Source organism: Acinonyx jubatus, chromosome B2, assembly GCF_027475565.1.
Source record: "Acinonyx jubatus isolate Ajub_Pintada_27869175 chromosome B2, VMU_Ajub_asm_v1.0, whole genome shotgun sequence".
Taxonomy (NCBI): Eukaryota; Metazoa; Chordata; class Mammalia; order Carnivora; family Felidae; genus Acinonyx; species Acinonyx jubatus.
The window spans coordinates 138359957-138377124 of record NC_069385.1 but is presented as its reverse complement, the minus strand read 5'-3'; the positions used below and the strand labels follow the sequence as shown (position 1 = coordinate 138377124).

At 43.6% G+C, this 17168-nt stretch overlaps 1 protein-coding gene across 9 annotated transcripts in view; it reads left to right on the top strand.

The window, feature by feature from the left end:
- Positions 1 to 17168, top strand: part of KIF13A (kinesin family member 13A) — a 212938-nt gene that overhangs the window by 65091 nt on the left and 130679 nt on the right. The gene's annotated exons all lie outside the window — the stretch shown is intronic.

The following is a 17168-nucleotide window of genomic DNA, read 5'->3' as shown; positions in this document are numbered from 1 at the left end:
CCAAGATTATTTTTTTGTGAATTCCTTCAGGCAGAGGAAGATTTTGTGTATAAAAATACTAATGAAAATGATTGTTCTTCCCAGTGATCATAGAACAAATAAGTATTCTTCCTTCCTTCTCTGTCCCTCCCCTCCCTTTCTGGTAAGTGCGCAGAAGCAAAGAGGAAGGTGTGAAGGGCACTGGTTGTTTTTTTTTGTTTTTTTTTGTTTTTTTTTGTTTTTTTTAAGACCTGTTTTAGGACAGATGTGAGACCTGCTGATGATAGATTTCATTCTGTGCCTTGCTGGGCGTATATTGTCTTCTGTTGGTCACTGGTCTGTGTTCTCTGGGCCTTGAACATATAATAGAGATTGAGACTGAATGACAAGTCCGTGTAATTACACCTTTGCTACCAAAATGCTGAAACAAAACACTGGAGAAACTCAATCCCAAACTATTTATTCTTTTAAGTTTATTTACTTTAAAAGGGGGGGGGGTGGGATCCCAAGCAGGCTCCACACTGCCAGGGCAGAGCCCGATGTGGGGTCGAACTCACGAATCATGAGATCATGACCTGAGCTCAAATCAAGAGTCAGACACTTAACTGACTGAGCCTCCCAGGCACCATCTGTCTTAAGCAGAGGCCAGAGGCTGCTGGCTGTGATCGTGAACATCCGTCATTTTCCATGTGATGAAAGGAGCTTGGGCTGCTCCCAGCTTCCTCTCTCTTGTCACGGTGTTGGGCTGTCGGGAGACCCTGTCTTGCCATTGCGTCCCTTCATAGCCCCGCATGCTGGCTGTCCTGTCCACTGTGTGCTGGAAAGCTAGTTAATGCAGGTGACATCAGAGTGAGTAAAAACAGCCACAGAATAGATGCACCAGGAGTGGAGACATGGCCGACCCCTTGGGGCTGTTCAGCTTCTGGTTTTGGTGCTCATTGAATTTCTTCTGGATACAGGAGTGTCAAGGCCCTTGAGAAAAGGAGAGCTTCCTGTTCTCGGTACTGTGTAAAATGTAGTGAGCCCTAAGGAAATTGATAATACACTGGTTTGTTTCCCAAACTGAATATGAATCCACCTCGGCTTGGACATGAACATAACTTTTGAAATTCTCTAATAGCCATAACTCTGGACTGGCCACATAGTGAGAATTGTTGAAGATGGGCTTGTTGTGTTATGTTGTTATATGATGGGACGAGGTGTGACAATGTGTGATGTCGTATGATTCTATTTCCTCTCCCTTTCTGTGTGTTTGAAATTTTCCCCAATAGAGCATTTGTGAAAACACAATACCGTGTGTCTGTCTAATTGGTATTTAAACGCCAAAGAGTGGAGTCATTTAGGGAAGCGTCATCACTGCCTCACATGTAACCTGGTGACGTGAGCAGGGACCCCACACATTCATTCACCTGTTCTCTTAACAGATCTGTATTAATCGGTTTTGTGCCTGACAGTGTTCTTGGCACTGGGAACTTTACGGGGAACAAGATGCACAAAGCCACTGTTTCCACGGATCTTGTCACTAGTAGATGTAGGGGAGCAGGTCTGCAGGTCGGTAAGCAAGTCAATAAATGAGATGGTTTGAGATGGTGAAAGGGGCTGTGAAGGAAACAGAGTAATGTAGACAGAGTGACAGGGTGACAGGGTAAGCAGAGGTGGTGCAGGGTTGAGGGGGGCAGCTCCCTGAGAGAGGAGCAAGCCACGGGGAGTGAGGCCAGGGACAGGGGCTTCTCGGGCAGATGCCCCGAAATGCCGATGCTTTCTTCTCTGAGCGATGGCCTCTCCCCCTGAAGAAGGTGGCTCCAGACTGTTCATCTGATACGTGTGCCCCCTGAGCCCCAGAGTCGGGAATTAGCTTTTCTACTCAGTACCTGCTATTTGAAGAGCTATTGAGTAACCCAATAAAAAGCCAGTAAACACATCCTTATTCAGAGGACGTTCAAACGAGTGGTTAGCCAGCATAAAACAATCCCTTTTCTGCACTAGTAAAATAAACGTACCCAGTTATTTATATAAAAATAGGCTCCTCTTCAGGTATGGAATGGCCTCGTGGGCATCTCTATTCTTGGTAGATTGTCCTGGGGTTGTTTTTTATGTATGTGTTTGTTTCTTCAGTAAACGTTAGTCGTTTCCTGCATATCAAGCGCTGTGCAGACCAGACAGGAAAGAACCAGGAGAATGTGACCCAGCCTCTGCCTGGGGACACCCCGAATGGGCAGGAGATGGGTGTCTCTGACCAGACCAGAAGCTCACCATGTGGCAGGCATGGGGGAGATGGTAGTAAGACCTGTGGACAGCCCCACTGTAGTGGACAAGATGGGCAATAGTCCATGACACTGACAGTGTGACAGGTGCCTGAGAATGGATAGCGCAAGTAGCAGGAGATTGGAGACAGGATGTCAGGGACAACCTCTCTGGGGAGGTTACTTTAAAACAATTTTTTTAATGTTTCTTTATTTTGAGAGGGAGAGAGAATCCCAGGCAGCCTCCATACTGTCCGTGCAGAGCCCAATGTGGGGCTCAAACCCAGGAACCGTGAGATCATGACCTGAGCCAAAATCAAGAGTCGGACACTCAACCCACTGAGCCACCCAGGTGTCACTGAGGAGGTGATGTTTGTGCCATGTGTGAGGATGAACATTCCTCGCACGGAGAGTGGCTCATGTGATGGCTCTGAGGCAGGAGTTTTTTGAGTTCTTGGTGGGCAGGAAGAGGGAAGAGGAAGCTGCATGAGGTGAACAGAGGCCATGTCCTACAGATGACATAAAGGAATTTGGTATTTCTTCCAAGTACAATAGGGAGTCATCATAGGATGTTAAACCAGGAGAAGGGTAGGAAATTTATTTTCTTTCTTTCTTTTTTTGATTATCTATCTATCTATCTATCTATCTATCATCTATCTACCTTTGAGAGAGATAGAGCATGAGCAGGGGAGGAGCAGAAAGCAAGAGAGTCCCAAGCAGGCTCCACACTGTCAGCACAGAGCCTAATGCAGGGCTCACAAACTGTGAGATCATGACCTGAGTCAAAGTCAGGAGTCAGACGCTTAACCAACTGAGCCACCCAGGCACCCCAGGAAATTTATTTCCTAAAGATCATCCTAGTGGCAAGGTTAGATGTGGGGTTAAAGGAATATACCAAAAAAGATCTAGAACTAGGTCTTAATTCTAAATCCACCACTTACTTAGTCTTGTGGCACAGTTTACTCATCTGGAAATGGGACTCGCGTCGTGATGAGGATTGAGTGAATAAAATACAGCGTTGAGAACCATGTGCCATGGACAGATGCTTAGTAGCATTAGTTCCCCCCTCACTGTCCCTTTTCCCCATAAAATACACAAGTAAAGTGTTCTGGAACCAGTCTCTGGTGGCCTTGGGGACAGCATCAGCAAGCCCACTGACAGCCTCATGAAATGATGGGTACAGTGTCCAGCTGTAGAAAATTTTGTTTTTCTATTTGAGATTGGTGTGGCCCATTCAAAGCCTGGATTAGTAACTGAGATTATGAGTTTAGTCTGTAACAGATGAACACATTTCCTTCCTTTTCTTCCTGCCTTTTTAAAGGACAGAACTCAGTTGCTAATTCAGTACTATTGTTGCTCTTTTGCTCCTAATTCTCAGCATTATATTAGGAGGAGAATCTGCTAACCTTCATGCCTCTTGTCCATATCTTGGAATCTCATTTAGACTAAAGACATTTCCTTCCCCTATCAATTGACTCGGACTTTCCTGTTGTTTTGAATATCTAAGTATCTTCCACAAATGATCAAAGTCCTTTATACTTTTGAGGAGAGCATTTAATTCTCAATAATTCCACCATAATGGTGTTCATTAGGTCCATGATGTGAGTTTGCCTAATGGGTACAAGATCTGCTTGTTTTCAACTACGTAACTAGTACATGCAAAGAAAATGCTGTTAAGTAGTATGGGGATAATAAAAATGATTCAGATGTGGCAGGTGTCCTCAAGGACTTTGTAGCATGATTACAATCGTATTTTAGCAATCGGAAACCGAGAGTCAGTCTCAGGCTTGCCTGGAGCCACTTCTGCTCTGGGATGGTGGCATGCATTATGGGGAGCTTACATATGCAGGGTAGTTAGGTGTGTGTTTGTTTTGGCTTAGCTAAAAAATTTGTTTTTAATATAAAAAAATTTAAGAGCTATTTTAGGTTCATAGCAAAATTAAGAGGAAGGTAGAGATTTTCTATCTACCTCCTGCCTCCCCTCATGTAAGCCTCCCCTGTTATTAACATCCTGCACCGGAGTGATACATTTGTTATAATTGGTGAATCTACACTGACACATCGTAATCGTAAGGTTCACTATTGGTGTTGCATTCTCTGGATTTGGACTAATGTGTAATGACGTATATCCATTGTTGTATCATACAGAATATTGTCGCTGCCCTGGAAATCCTGTTCATCCCCTATTCATCCCCTCTCCCCTTACCCCAGTAACCCGTGGCAACCACAGACCTTTTCACCGACTCCATAGCTTTGCCTTTTCCAGAGTGTCACATAGTTGAAATATTTCAGTATGTAGTCTTTTCAGATTGGCTTCCTTGCCGTAGTAATATGCCTTTAACTTTCCTCCATGTCTTTTTGGGGCTTGATAGCTCATTTCTTTGTAGTGCTGAGGTTGAATATAATAAGAATTCAGTCCATGGATCCTGCCTTAAATGCTTTTAGATATATCTGGGCTTTAAAAATAAACTGCTCTTAGTTTGCTGTTCACGATGAAAGTTTTCAGCTCACGCTTCCTAATATAAAGAATAACATTGCCACTAATCCTCGCCACTAGTGTGGCTTTTGTCACATAGTTTTTTTTTTTTTTTAATGTTTGTTTATTTTTGAGACAGAGAGAGACAGAGCATGAACAGGGGAGGGTCAGAGAGAGGGAGACACAGAATCTGAAACAGGCTCCAGGCTCCGAGCTGTCAACACAGAGCCCGACACGGGTCTCGAACTCACAGACTGCAAGATCATGACCTGAGCTGAAGTTGGATGCTCAAACGACTGAGCCACCCAGGTGCCCCTGCAAACACAGTTTTTGCCAGGGGCTCATATGCAACATCCATGTCTGTGTTGTAGCTAGGGGTGAGGGATGCCATCCTGCCAGGAAGCATGCCTCCCCAAATCTCTTTTGTATCAGAGATGGGAGTTACTGGAATTGTAATCTTCCTGTCTTCGTGCCTCAACTCAGTGTGACTTTGAAATGCAATGATCCCACACAGCTGTCTTACAGTGTATGTGGGCTGCTGAGTCAGGTGTGCGTCCATCCCACAGCCCTCAAGGTGGTGGGTCCTTCAGGCTCCCAGAGTTCCACCAGCATCTGTTGTCAGCAACGGCAGCTGTTGTTCTGGGAGCTGGAAAGAAGATTGTAGGTAAAATAAATGGCCGAAGGTGGGAGATTTGTGAATCACCTGTGTAAATAATCCTGCTCTCCTTAAGAGCTTCGTGTATACTCATTCATTTCGCCCTCACATTCAAGGCCACATCCGTGGAAAGTGGTGGAGACAAAGAAGGGGACCTCCTGCTTCCTCCCTCCTGGCTGTTCACCACCACACTGGACTGGACTCATAACAGGCTGTTGTCTGTCCCACTAGGATTATTCAGCTAATATCCTTGCTTTTGTGAAGCTGTTGCACATAGCATGAGGTGTGGTTCTGACTCCCTAATGTAGAAAATTTAAATGATCATCAACATGCTGTCGTAAGTGTGTGCTATTGAGGTACATACAGCCTCACATACGTGGAGACTTAATCTTAGAGAAAGGAGTAAACCAGATAAACGTATGTTTCTTCCACACGGCGTATTGACTGGGGCCAAGTCTAGTAGTAGCAGATAGACTGAGAATTAGCCTGAGCATGGCCTCACAGAGGAGCTTAATTCCTGATTTTAAGTCAAGGATCCGTGCTCTGTGCTGCATTTTTCCTAAAGCCTCACCGCATGATACTTTTGAGGACACAGCAAGAAAATTGCAAAAGAGCCATGTTTCCTCTGCTCAGTTTTGTTTTGGTTAAGCGAGTATGAGTTCCTGCAGGTTCCTCCCGCTGGGAATTGCAGCTATGACAATGAGGGGCAGAAGCTCCCTGAAGTGGCCTGGAGAATGCTCCACAGAGACCGCCAGGCCCGTGGCTTTCCCGGCAGCCATGGCCCACACCTGTGGTTGGCCACATTTTGTTAGTCAGGAGGTACAACTCAGGTGTGACTTCCCTTGACAATATTAGAAGGAAAAAAAAAGGCAAGGAAGCTGTTATTGATGATCACGAGTCCATGAATTATGTCACGTAACTTGTACAACTTTCATTGGTTCGTGTGCCCATTTTAATTAGGGATGTACATACGGGTATCGTTAGGTTGGATTAGTAGGTACTGTGGATATCCTTGTGATTTAACCTCAAGTTTTGCATTTTAATCTTTTGAACAAATTGTTTATTTTTGAGAGAGAGAGAAAGTGAGAACAAGAGAGCATGAGTGGAAGAGGGTCAGAGAGAGAGAGAAAGATGGAGAGAGAGAATCCCAAGCAGGTTCCACACTGTCAGTGCAGAGCCCGATGCAGGGCTCAATCTCACGAACTGTGAGATCATGACCTGAGTTGAAATCAAGAGTCAGATGCTTAACTGATTGAGCCACCCAGGTGCCCCTGTGATCTTTTTTTTTTTTTATTAGCCAGCTGATTATGTAGAAATGAAACTTTCCTTTGAAACTCTACTTGGCTTCTGGGTGACATTAAAAAAAAAAAAAAAAAAAACCTCCCAAAGGATCATTTCTTTTTCCTTTTCAACCCCAATCCATCAGGGACACATACTTTTGTAAATGTCAGAGAGGGACAGCATCGTGGCATGTTATCTCTAAGGAGGGTAACAGTGGCCGGTACTTTGGAAGAGATGTTTCACTTCTTCAGCATTGGTAGCAAATAGTTCACGGACTGCCCTCAGCCTCACACTGTACTATGAGGAGCACGGGGCTGGGAGATATTTCCAGATTTGTGCAGGTAGTAACCATTTGTGTTTTGCTACTCTGTTCTCAGTACTTCTGGCCACCACATGTGCATGGGTTTTCTCACACCACCCAGTTCTCCAGTTTTCTGTGGGCCCCAGCTGGGTGTCCTACAATTCAGTTCAATTCTGACACCTGTCCACCTAGAGTCATTGTCAGACCCCCACAGGTTAGGGACCCAGTCCCACAGGACTTACCTCCTCCTCCATCCCTGCTTCTGACTGACTGAGGTTCCCACCCTCCTCAGCTTTGGTAATTTGCTACAGCAGCTCATAGAACTCGGGAAGACTATTCCCTAGGTTATCGGCTTATTGTTATTATTCTGATACAACTCAAACAGCCAGATGGGAGAGATGTGCAAGGCAGGGTACGTGGGAAGGGCACACAGCCTTCCTCGTCTGCTCTGGGTGCGCCACCCTCCCAGCACCTCCTGGTCAGCAACCTGGACGCTCTCCAAACCCCACCTGTTAGGATTTTTATGAAGGTTTGTTATGATTGATGAAACAGGATTGATCAAATCACTGGCCATTGGTGACTGGCTCAACCCCTAGCCCTCTCCCCTCCTCTGAAGTTAGGGTTTTTAGATTTTAGACTCACCCTGAATAACTTTAATTTTGTTTATTTAAAAAGTAGTTTTAGGGGCGCCTGGGTGGCGCAGTCGGTTAAGCGTCCGACTTCAGCCAGGTCACGATCTCGCGGTCTGGGAGTTCGAGCCCCGCGTCAGGCTCTGGGCTGATGGCTCAGAGCCTGGAGCCTGTTTCCGATTCTGTGTCTCCCTCTCTCTCTGCCCCTCCCCCGTTCATGCTCTGTCTCTCTCTGTCGCAAAAATAAATGATGAAAAAAAAATAAAAAAAAAAAAAGTAGTTTTAGCCGACAACATTTGTATTGGAAGCATATTTACAGTTACTAGTGTTCTAGCAGAGAAGAAACCTGGTATTGGGAGAGGTTGGGAACCCACTGGTTCGTTGGTTGAGTCCTTTAACTAGACTCCATTGGATACAAATTATGTGTAAGCCATTTGATGCACACTAGGGGCTTCAGTCAGTTCTATTGATAATTGGTGCCCGTTGTATGCCTTCCTGCTTAGTGAGTGGAAATGGTATTGGCCTATATTGTTAAAACTCGTGTTTGCTGGGTGGCAAGCATATGGTACACAACTGTGCAGAAAGAAAATAATGATGTAAGAAATTCGAATTTTGGGGGCACCTGGGTGGCTCAGTTGGCCAAATGTCTGACTCTTGATTTCAGCTCAGGTCATGATCTCACAGTTCATGGGTTTGAGCCCTGTGTAGGCCTCTGTGCTGACAGTGCAGAGCCTGGTTGGGATTCTCTGTTTTCCTTTCTCTCTCTGCCCCTCCCCTGTGCATTCTTTCTCTCTCTCTTAAAAGTAAACATTAAAAAGGTGATAAAATAGGGGCGCCTGGGTGGCTCAGTGGATTAAGCATCCGACTTTGGCTCAGGTCGTGATCTTGCGGTTTGTGGGTTCGAGCCCCGCATCGGGCTCTGTGCGGACAGCTCAGAGCCTGGTGCCTGCTTCAGATTCTGTGTCTCCCTCTCTCTCTGCCCCTCCCCAGCTTGCACTCTGTCTCTCTCTCTCTCAAAAATAAATAATCATTAAATTTTTTTGGGGGGGCGCCTGGGTGGCTCAGTCGGTTGAGCATCCGACTTCAGCTCAGGTCATGATCTTACAGCTTGTGAGTTTGAGCCCCGCGTCAGGCTCTGTGCTAACAGCTCAGAGCCTGGAGCCTGCTTTGGATTCTGTGTCTCCCTCTCTCTCTGTCCCTCCCCCACTTGTGCCACACTCCTGTCTCTCAAAAATAAATAAACATTAAAAAAATAAAAAAAAAATTTTTTTATGATAAAATAAAAAGATTAGAATTAGATTGTGTTTGTGTCCTCCACTCTTACAACCCTGAGACATTCTTTAGAATCCTCAGAATTTTAGAATAATGCAATTAATTTGTAAAGTGCAGATTAATTAGGAATCCTCCAGTGGTAATTGTAAGCTTTTGCTATTACTTTATTTCAGAAGTATTTTGCTTCTATTATAAAGTTGATATATCTTTATTGCAGAAAATGTTTTAACAGTGACTAACAGAATGGCAGTTGTTGTTTTTAATCACCTTGTCTCTTCTTATTTCAGTGGACTTCAGTGGTGAACTGTAAATATTCATCTGGCCTATAGGGTGCATCTTACATTGGTAATGCGATTCTGCTCTTTGGTTCTCGCCTGAAAATTCAAGGTGCCATTGTAGGAAAGGGAACCAAATCCGTTTGCTGCCTGGGTTCTGTTTCTCCTGCGGAGGGAGCCCTGCTTTTTTTACTGCCAGCTTTTCCAGTCCTTAAGTAGTGCTTCTCGGTCCTTCGGTGAGTGTTGTGGTGAATAACCTCAACATAATAGACGGAGAAAATAAATGGCACGTTTTTAAATATGAGCTCATTTTTTAATGAAGAGTCTCTTAAAACCTCGCCTCATTATTCCCGTGGCTACTTTGCCAGCTGTCAGGGGTTTTCTTCACCCTGTCGTTCAGGGCACCAGTGCTTGGACAGACGTCAGGTGTGATCAGCTCGATGAGGTGTGCCTTACGCACCTGCTTTTGACTCTTTTCTAGAAAAATTAATACAGCTTAGTGCTTGTGAAGGTGTCCAACTTTATACATGTTTATCTAATTATCTCTAAGGGGAGTTTTTTCTATTCTTTCTCTTCCTTTATTATACATTAGGAAGAAGGATACAATCCTTAGAGATACAATCCTGTTTTATTAGAAGTGCCCTCCTAGGCAGAAATCAGTGCAGCATGGAGAGTGTGCATCCCTGGAGGGTTCTCGATCACTGTTTACTGGAGTCAACAGAAGGGCGGGGCTCCTTGCAGAGTCCAGAGTCTCCTCTCCCCCTGATCTGGCGGCTCTGATTATACCATCCGGTGGTCCTCACTGCCGTCGACCCTCACGGTCATTCTCGTCTCCACAGCAAGCACGTCTAAGACTCAGAACCTTTTGTATTCAGTTTAATGTTTGAGCATTCTTTTTTCTCGGAAATGCATTTCTGAACATTGAAAACATTTTGAACATCTTGAACCTTCTAAAAAGAACATAATGACCATCCATGTATCTGTTAGTTGTGCTGTAACAGTTACCAATGTTCTGTTCTCCCTGTTTGAAGAGCGTATTTTTTAAAAATATATTTTTTTATTATTTTTAATTAAAAAATTTTTTAAACATTTATTTATTTTTGAGAGAGATGGAGTGTGAGTGGGGGAGGATCAGAGAGAGAGGGACAGAGAGAATCCGAAGCAGGCTCCAGGCTCTGAGCTGTCAGCACAGAGCCCGACACGGGGCTCAGACTCATGAATCGGGAGATCATGACCTGCGCCAAAGTTGGACGCTTAACCGACTGAGCCACCCAGGCGCCCCAAGAGCGTATTTTTAAGTTCACAAATATTCTCTATCTCACACACACACACACACACACACACACACACACACACACAGTGCTGTCATTCTTCAGCTCTCAGGAACTTTTCCCCAGAGGAAACTGAGTTTTGAGCTATGTGGACATTTTGCATGTATCATCCAGGAGAGCTGTTTGTTGTACCAGCAGCACTTGCATCTAACATTTATTGAGCCATGACCATGCTCCCATTGTGTGTAATGTTAGCCTTGCCATCACCTGTCATCCTTCATTGGTCCTGAAGGAGTGCTTCCCCATTTTACAGACACAGAAACTGAGGCTCAGAGGGCTTGAATAAACTTGCCCAAGGTCAATGTAGCCAAATGCTGGCAGAGCTAGAGTTGTCTGGCTCGAAATCGTGACCCTTTACCATGACCCTATTTTACTTCTTACAGAAATTGCAAAGGGGGTGCCTGGGTGGCTCAGTTGGTTGAACGTCAGACTTTGTCTCAGGTCATGATCTCACAGTTCATGAGTTTGAGCCCCACATCGGTCTCTGTGCTGACAGTGTGGAGCCTGCTTGGGATGCTCTCTCTCCCTGTCTCTCTGCCCCTCCCCTGCTTTCTCTCTCTCTTTCTCTTTCTCTTTCAAAATAAATAAATAAACTTAAAAAATTAAAGTCTGCTCTCATTGGTAACACTTCCATTGAATGAACTGATTTCTTTGCACATTCAGAAAATTTTGCTGTAGCTTCCTGTGAGCTTGATAATCAACCTGCTAACTCTTTTTTAAAGTTTTCAAACCAGACTTTGTCATGGAATTTAATGTTTTTGACATTTACATTCTTCTTTTTTTTTTCTTAATTTTTTTTTTTTAACGTTTATTTTTGAGACAGAGAGAGACAGAGCATGAACAGGGGAGGGGCAGAGAGAGAGGGAGACACAGAATCCGAAACAGGCTCCAGACTCTGAGCGGTCAGCACAGAGCCCGATGCAGGGCTCGAACTCACGGACCGTGAGATCATGACCTGAGCTGAAGTCGGATGCTTAACCGACCAAGCCACCCAGGCGCCCCGACATTTACATTCTTCTTGTGAAGAAGGTTTCAAAGGCTCTTCAAAATGAATATGTAGCCCCCTTATCATTCATAGAGTGCTTGTTGTGTTTTAAATACATGGATATATTAACTTGGTACACAAGCTTATAAACCTCTTTTCAAACTGTGGTCAATAAATCTTGGTTGCAGCAGAACCTTTATACCCACCTATTTGACAAAACCCCAATCCCATGTCATCCTGTGTCCCGGCGTCTCTGCTTCTATGGCCCAAACTGCTCAGGTTGGCAACTGTCCTACGATCTCTGGTCTTCAAGTGGGCCGTGTGCTCTGATTCTTTGTGCACAGACAGTTCCCCCTATGGGGATGCCATTTCTTTGTCTTGTCAGGTGGGTGACTCTGTTTAGCCTTCTAAATTATCCTCAGGGTTTTTCTCTTCTGAGAACCTTCCTCTCTTTTTCAGCCGATCTCACCCTCTTTGAATCTGTTGCTGTGCACATCACATTGTATTGTAATCTGTGTCTATAAGTTTTGTTTACTGTTCGAAAGACAACATATCTAGTTTATTTTTTAATTTTTTAAAATTTATTTTTGAGAGAGAGAGACAGAGACCGAGTGCAAGCGGGGGAGGGGCAGAGAGAGGGAGACACAGAATCCCAAGCAGGCTCCAGGCTCTGAGCCATCAGCACAGAGCCTGACACGGGGCTCAAACCCATGAACCGTGAGATCATGACCTGAGCCGAAGTCGGGCGCTCAACCGACTGAGCCACTCAGGCGCCCCTAATTTATCTTTGTACTTCAACAAAGTAGCACACAGTGGGTGTTCAATAGTTGGTGACCGAATATAGCTTTGTTCCCATCTGTGCTGTGACAGTCACAGTCTGCTAGTGTCAGTTATTTGTGTATATATCTGTCCCTCTCACAAGGTGTTAACCTTCTTGAGGCCAGAGGCCGTGTCTCATTCCCCAAAACACCCCTCAGAGAGCACCTGTACTTTGCAGCGTAGGAATTGGTGCTCAATAAACAAGGTTAACAAAGTACTTGGACAATTTAGGTGACTTTGTGTTTTGTTCTCCATGTGACAGTGGAAGTGATCAGGGACTTCATAAAATACACATCCTTGGACTAATCTCCAGGAGTCAGATGTCATTTAGCTGTATATCTTCAGATAGAGGTTGTGGCAGTTTCTGACATTCAGTCAATTAAACACACATGGAAGAGAATTTCCTGTTTCAGAAGCAAGACGCGGATCCGTCTTGTCTGCCAAAGTGCTGACTAGTGCTAGGGCCCTGCACACTAGAGCCTTTGGCCATCTAACTTCTGAGGCGCTAACTATAGTTGATAGGGAAAAGTGATGGACAGAAGACTCCTTCTCCCATAAATCTTCCAACATGAGGTATGAGGAAAGAACAACAGCTATCTAGGGTTATTGCTGTAATAGACTCTTACATTGCTTTCTTCGTTTCACTTGTTTGTTAAACTTTCCAGGTCTGGGGTACCTGTTAAATTAAGTACCCTCTCCTTATTTCAAGAGCTGGCCCAGTATAGGTCTACCTTATTCTTACAGTCCTGTTTCTGTGTGTGTGTGTGTGTGTGTGTGTGTGTGTGTGTGTGTGTGTGTCTCCTCTAGTCTTACCAAACTGCCTTTCTGAACTTAATTGACCTCTGCAACTTTTGAGGGTTTGACCCTTGTTAACATGGGATTTGAACTTCTCTATATGAAATGCTGGTGCAGAGAAATAGCTATTTTTAAATAAGTCATTGAAAAGAGTCTACGTTTTCTAATAATCTCTGAAGTCCTCACTACTATTAAATGCGAGCAGTCTTTGCCCCCACATTTTGGGACTGTGGTGGTAATCGAAGAAAATCTTCACATCTGGATTATGTCTAACTCGCTAATGTAAAAACTTAGTTCTGAGTTCTTACAGTGCCTTCCATTCTGCATGAATATGTAGGATCAAGGGCCGAGGTCATGAAAGGAGCATGTGGCATGACCTCTGCTTTCAGGGAGATTCAAATATAGACAAAATTACTGAAGGGCTTTATGTATGCTGGTAAGTGCTGAGCTGTTTTTTTGACCATAGAGATCCTTGGGGTATAATATCAGAGGTGGTAAAGGCCAAGGTGGTCTCCTCACACAACGTTTGAGGATTTGACACAGTTGAGTTGAGCTTTGAGCTGTGTCTTGGAGAGTGGGGAAATCTAATCAGGCAGACTGGGGAGACAGAAGTGGGATAAAGACATGGAAATGACAGGACTTGTCAGATACCTGGTGTGGGTGACCTTGGAGAGATTCACTGCCCTGCTTATCCTGAGAGAAAAGCAGCTCTGGTGTTCTGTAAAATAGAGCTACTATCCATGTAGAACTGTACCTCCTTCGTTTCTTTTTTTTCTCTTTCTTTCTTTTTTGGAAAATGGGGAGAAGTCCATTTATTTATTTATTTATTTATTTATTTATTTATTTATTTTCTTCAGTATATGAAATTTATTGTCAAATTGGTTTCCATACAACACCCAGTGCTCATCCCAAAAGGTGCCCTCCTCAGTACCCATCAAGTCCATTTATTTTAACATATAATAAATGTTAGGGAAAAATTTGATATGATTCACTAATTGAAAATAGTACATTTGATTTAGAAAACCCTTTCTTCTTCATGGACCGTACAAAATTGTGAAATGGCTCAAATAATTCCCACCAGGGTTTCATTACTGTGAAACAGTTCCTGCGTAGGAAGGGATTGGAAACATTCCAGTCCAACCCCCTCATTCTATTTTATTTCACTCTTTAAGTTTTGCATATGATCCTTAGGTAACCTGGCACACAGAGGCAGTCAACATAATAGCCAGCATTTATTGAGGGTATATTAAGTGCCAGCCTGGCATGCACCTCCTTATTTTCTCTCCAAATCCTGGGATCTAGAAACACAACCTTACTGGCTTCCAAACAAATTGTGTTCAGTTTATTTCTTTGGAATACACACACAAAAAGTCTCATGATAACTTACAGAGGATCACATGACTAAAAACAAGGACTTTTTATTATTTTTTTTATTATTATTTTTTTAACGTTTAATTTTGAGACAGAGAGAGACAGAGCATGAACGGGGGAGGGTCAGAGAGAGGGAGACACACAATCTGAAACAGGCTCCAGGCTCTGAGCTGTCAGCACAGAGCCCTACGCGGGGCTCGAACTCACGGACCGCGAGATCATGACCTGAGCCGAAGTCGGCCACTTAACCGACTGAGCCACCCAGGCGCCCCAAAACAAGGACTTTTTCAAAATGAATGACAAGTTGGGCAGTGAGAGTGGTCAGGAACACACATACTTGTACCTAAGTGTCGATGGAATGCTCCATTTTCTGATGAGTCAGCAACCAAGCCTGTGTCTGTAGGTCAGTGAGGTCTGTTTGAAGAGGTTGTTCTTGTAGTTGATTGAATGTTTGCTTGGCTGGGGATGTTGCCTCTTTCTGAGCCACGCTGGTATCCGCGATAAGCTGGATGTTACTGAGAGTTGGATGAAACTGTTGATAAGACCTTATGGATACAATCAACAAAGACCTAATTTAAAAAAGATAATATTGATTATGTTTCTGATAGATGGTTTACGTTATTCATCCTTTCTCATACATTTGTGCGAAAACTTGTATCTTTACGTTGTAATATCCTATTGGTTTTTTGCAAAGGATAACATACTATATTTGGTTGCAGTACAAGTATTACTCATAATGGAAAAATTTTTCTTCACGACTACCAGAGAATGTCATGTGGCCTCTGGGGATTGGGGTAGTAAATGTTGGCTCTGAATTAGGATCACTTAGTTGTTCATCTCTTAATTCACATCTCAAGAAAGGTTTACCGATTAACGAAACAGTTTCAGTACACTAAGTGACTTACTTTTCCTTCTTTGGTAAGGATCTTTATTCTAAATTAAACGATGAATAAATTTGGGTAGCAGCAGGTCCATGTAGTGACCTCCCATTTTCCCATGCTCCCCAGTCTCCATTTATTCTTAAGTGATCCCAGAGAACAGAGAAAGGTGGCAGAATCATGTTGTCATTCCTATATGATGTGCTGTCTTTCTAAGGGAAAGGGATATATATTTTTTGCAATACTTATAATGCTGAAACAGGATTGGTTTCCTAATAAGAATAAGGCAAACCATATTGGCATGTCAATGAAGATAGGATAGCTTTATTGTTAGACAGCTCAGGGGGTGAATATACTACTGACTAAGAAACAGCACTGGTACTTTGCTGCTGGTGATGATTGTCATACAGTTGTAGCATGAAAGAAGCACACAAAAACTCTGGAGAGACCCCTGGGATTCCTGTTAGCACATTCGACCTCCATTAGATTGCTTGACTCATCACAGCCTTCACATAAAATGTTTATTTTATTAACTTGGTCCATGCTGTTTCATATGATTGCCTTATTATAACCCAAGTGACTCATCTGTCCTTTGTTAAGTAAAGCAGTGATTTAAACGGCTTTTAGGGACGCCTGGGTGTCTCAGTTGATTGAGCATCTGACTTCAGCTCAGGTCATGATCTCACAGTCCGCGCGTTCGAGCCCTGCATCAGGCTCTGTGAAACAGAGCCTGGAGCCTGCTTCGGATTCTGTGTCTGCCTCTCTCTCTGCCCCTCCCCTGTTCATGCTCTGTCTCTCTCTGTCTCAAAAATAACTGAAAACATTAAAAAAAAAATTTAGTGGCTTTTAAAAAGTAAGGCAAGCAAAATTAGAGAAGGTTTAGTCAAAAGTACTGTGCATACTGCTTTCATTGTTCTACCTGCTCAGAACAGATGCCTTCCATAACAGTGTTCCACTTAAGGAAAATTTCTTGGCAGAAACCTTTAAGTTTATGCACAAAGCAAAGATCCATGGCTTTCTTAGATTAAAAGCACTCGTGCATTTTTAGTATAACATCCATAAGTGTTTATCCTGCTTGAAAGGGTAGATAGAATGTTGACACTTACTTGATGGCAGCCAGAAATACCAGTTTTTCTAGATAGGGTCCCCTCTAAAACCTGACGATAAAAAATCACATTCCCATTGTGCCTGTCTGAAGTAATGACGTAAAGGATCCTTTAAGCTCAGTCATACAATTTCAAGAAGATGATAAAGCTTCATCTTTATGGAATGTCATGGTTTTCTTTCCCTCTGTTTAAAACTTTGGATTGTCCACCTGATTTTGGAATGCATAGACCTTCTTTCCTTGCTGCTGAGCTCCGGGTTTTATTTGGGGCCCTCAGAGCTCTGTGAGGAGTGCCACGCCCAATGCTGGAGAAAGGTCACCGTGCTGTTTTTGCCTGTACCTTTTGATTTCCATGCCCTGTGCCCGGGAAAATCCACTTTCTTATCCTTCAGGTCTTATTCCTTGTGAAGAAGGAATAAAGCCACAGGGAAAACTCCCCCATTTCTACTTAACGATAATTTCACAGTTTATGTATTGATGATACTGGAGGCTGATTAAAAACACCCACATCAGGAAGGCTAAGAACTAACTGTCAGAAGCTCACATTTTATAAAAATCATAGTTCAGCTTTTTAACTTCATATACGTGGGAATTACGAGGCAAGTCAGCCCACTGGTTTGTTACTTTGAAAACGGTTTGCTTTCCGGAATTTTCTCCAGGTGGCAATTCCAGTCATTTGGGGGGATATTAACATGTAAAAATGTGCTGTGTGGCTGGTTATGGGAGGAGGCTAGCCCTTCAGTTTCGCTTCAGTGATGAAACACATGAAAGTT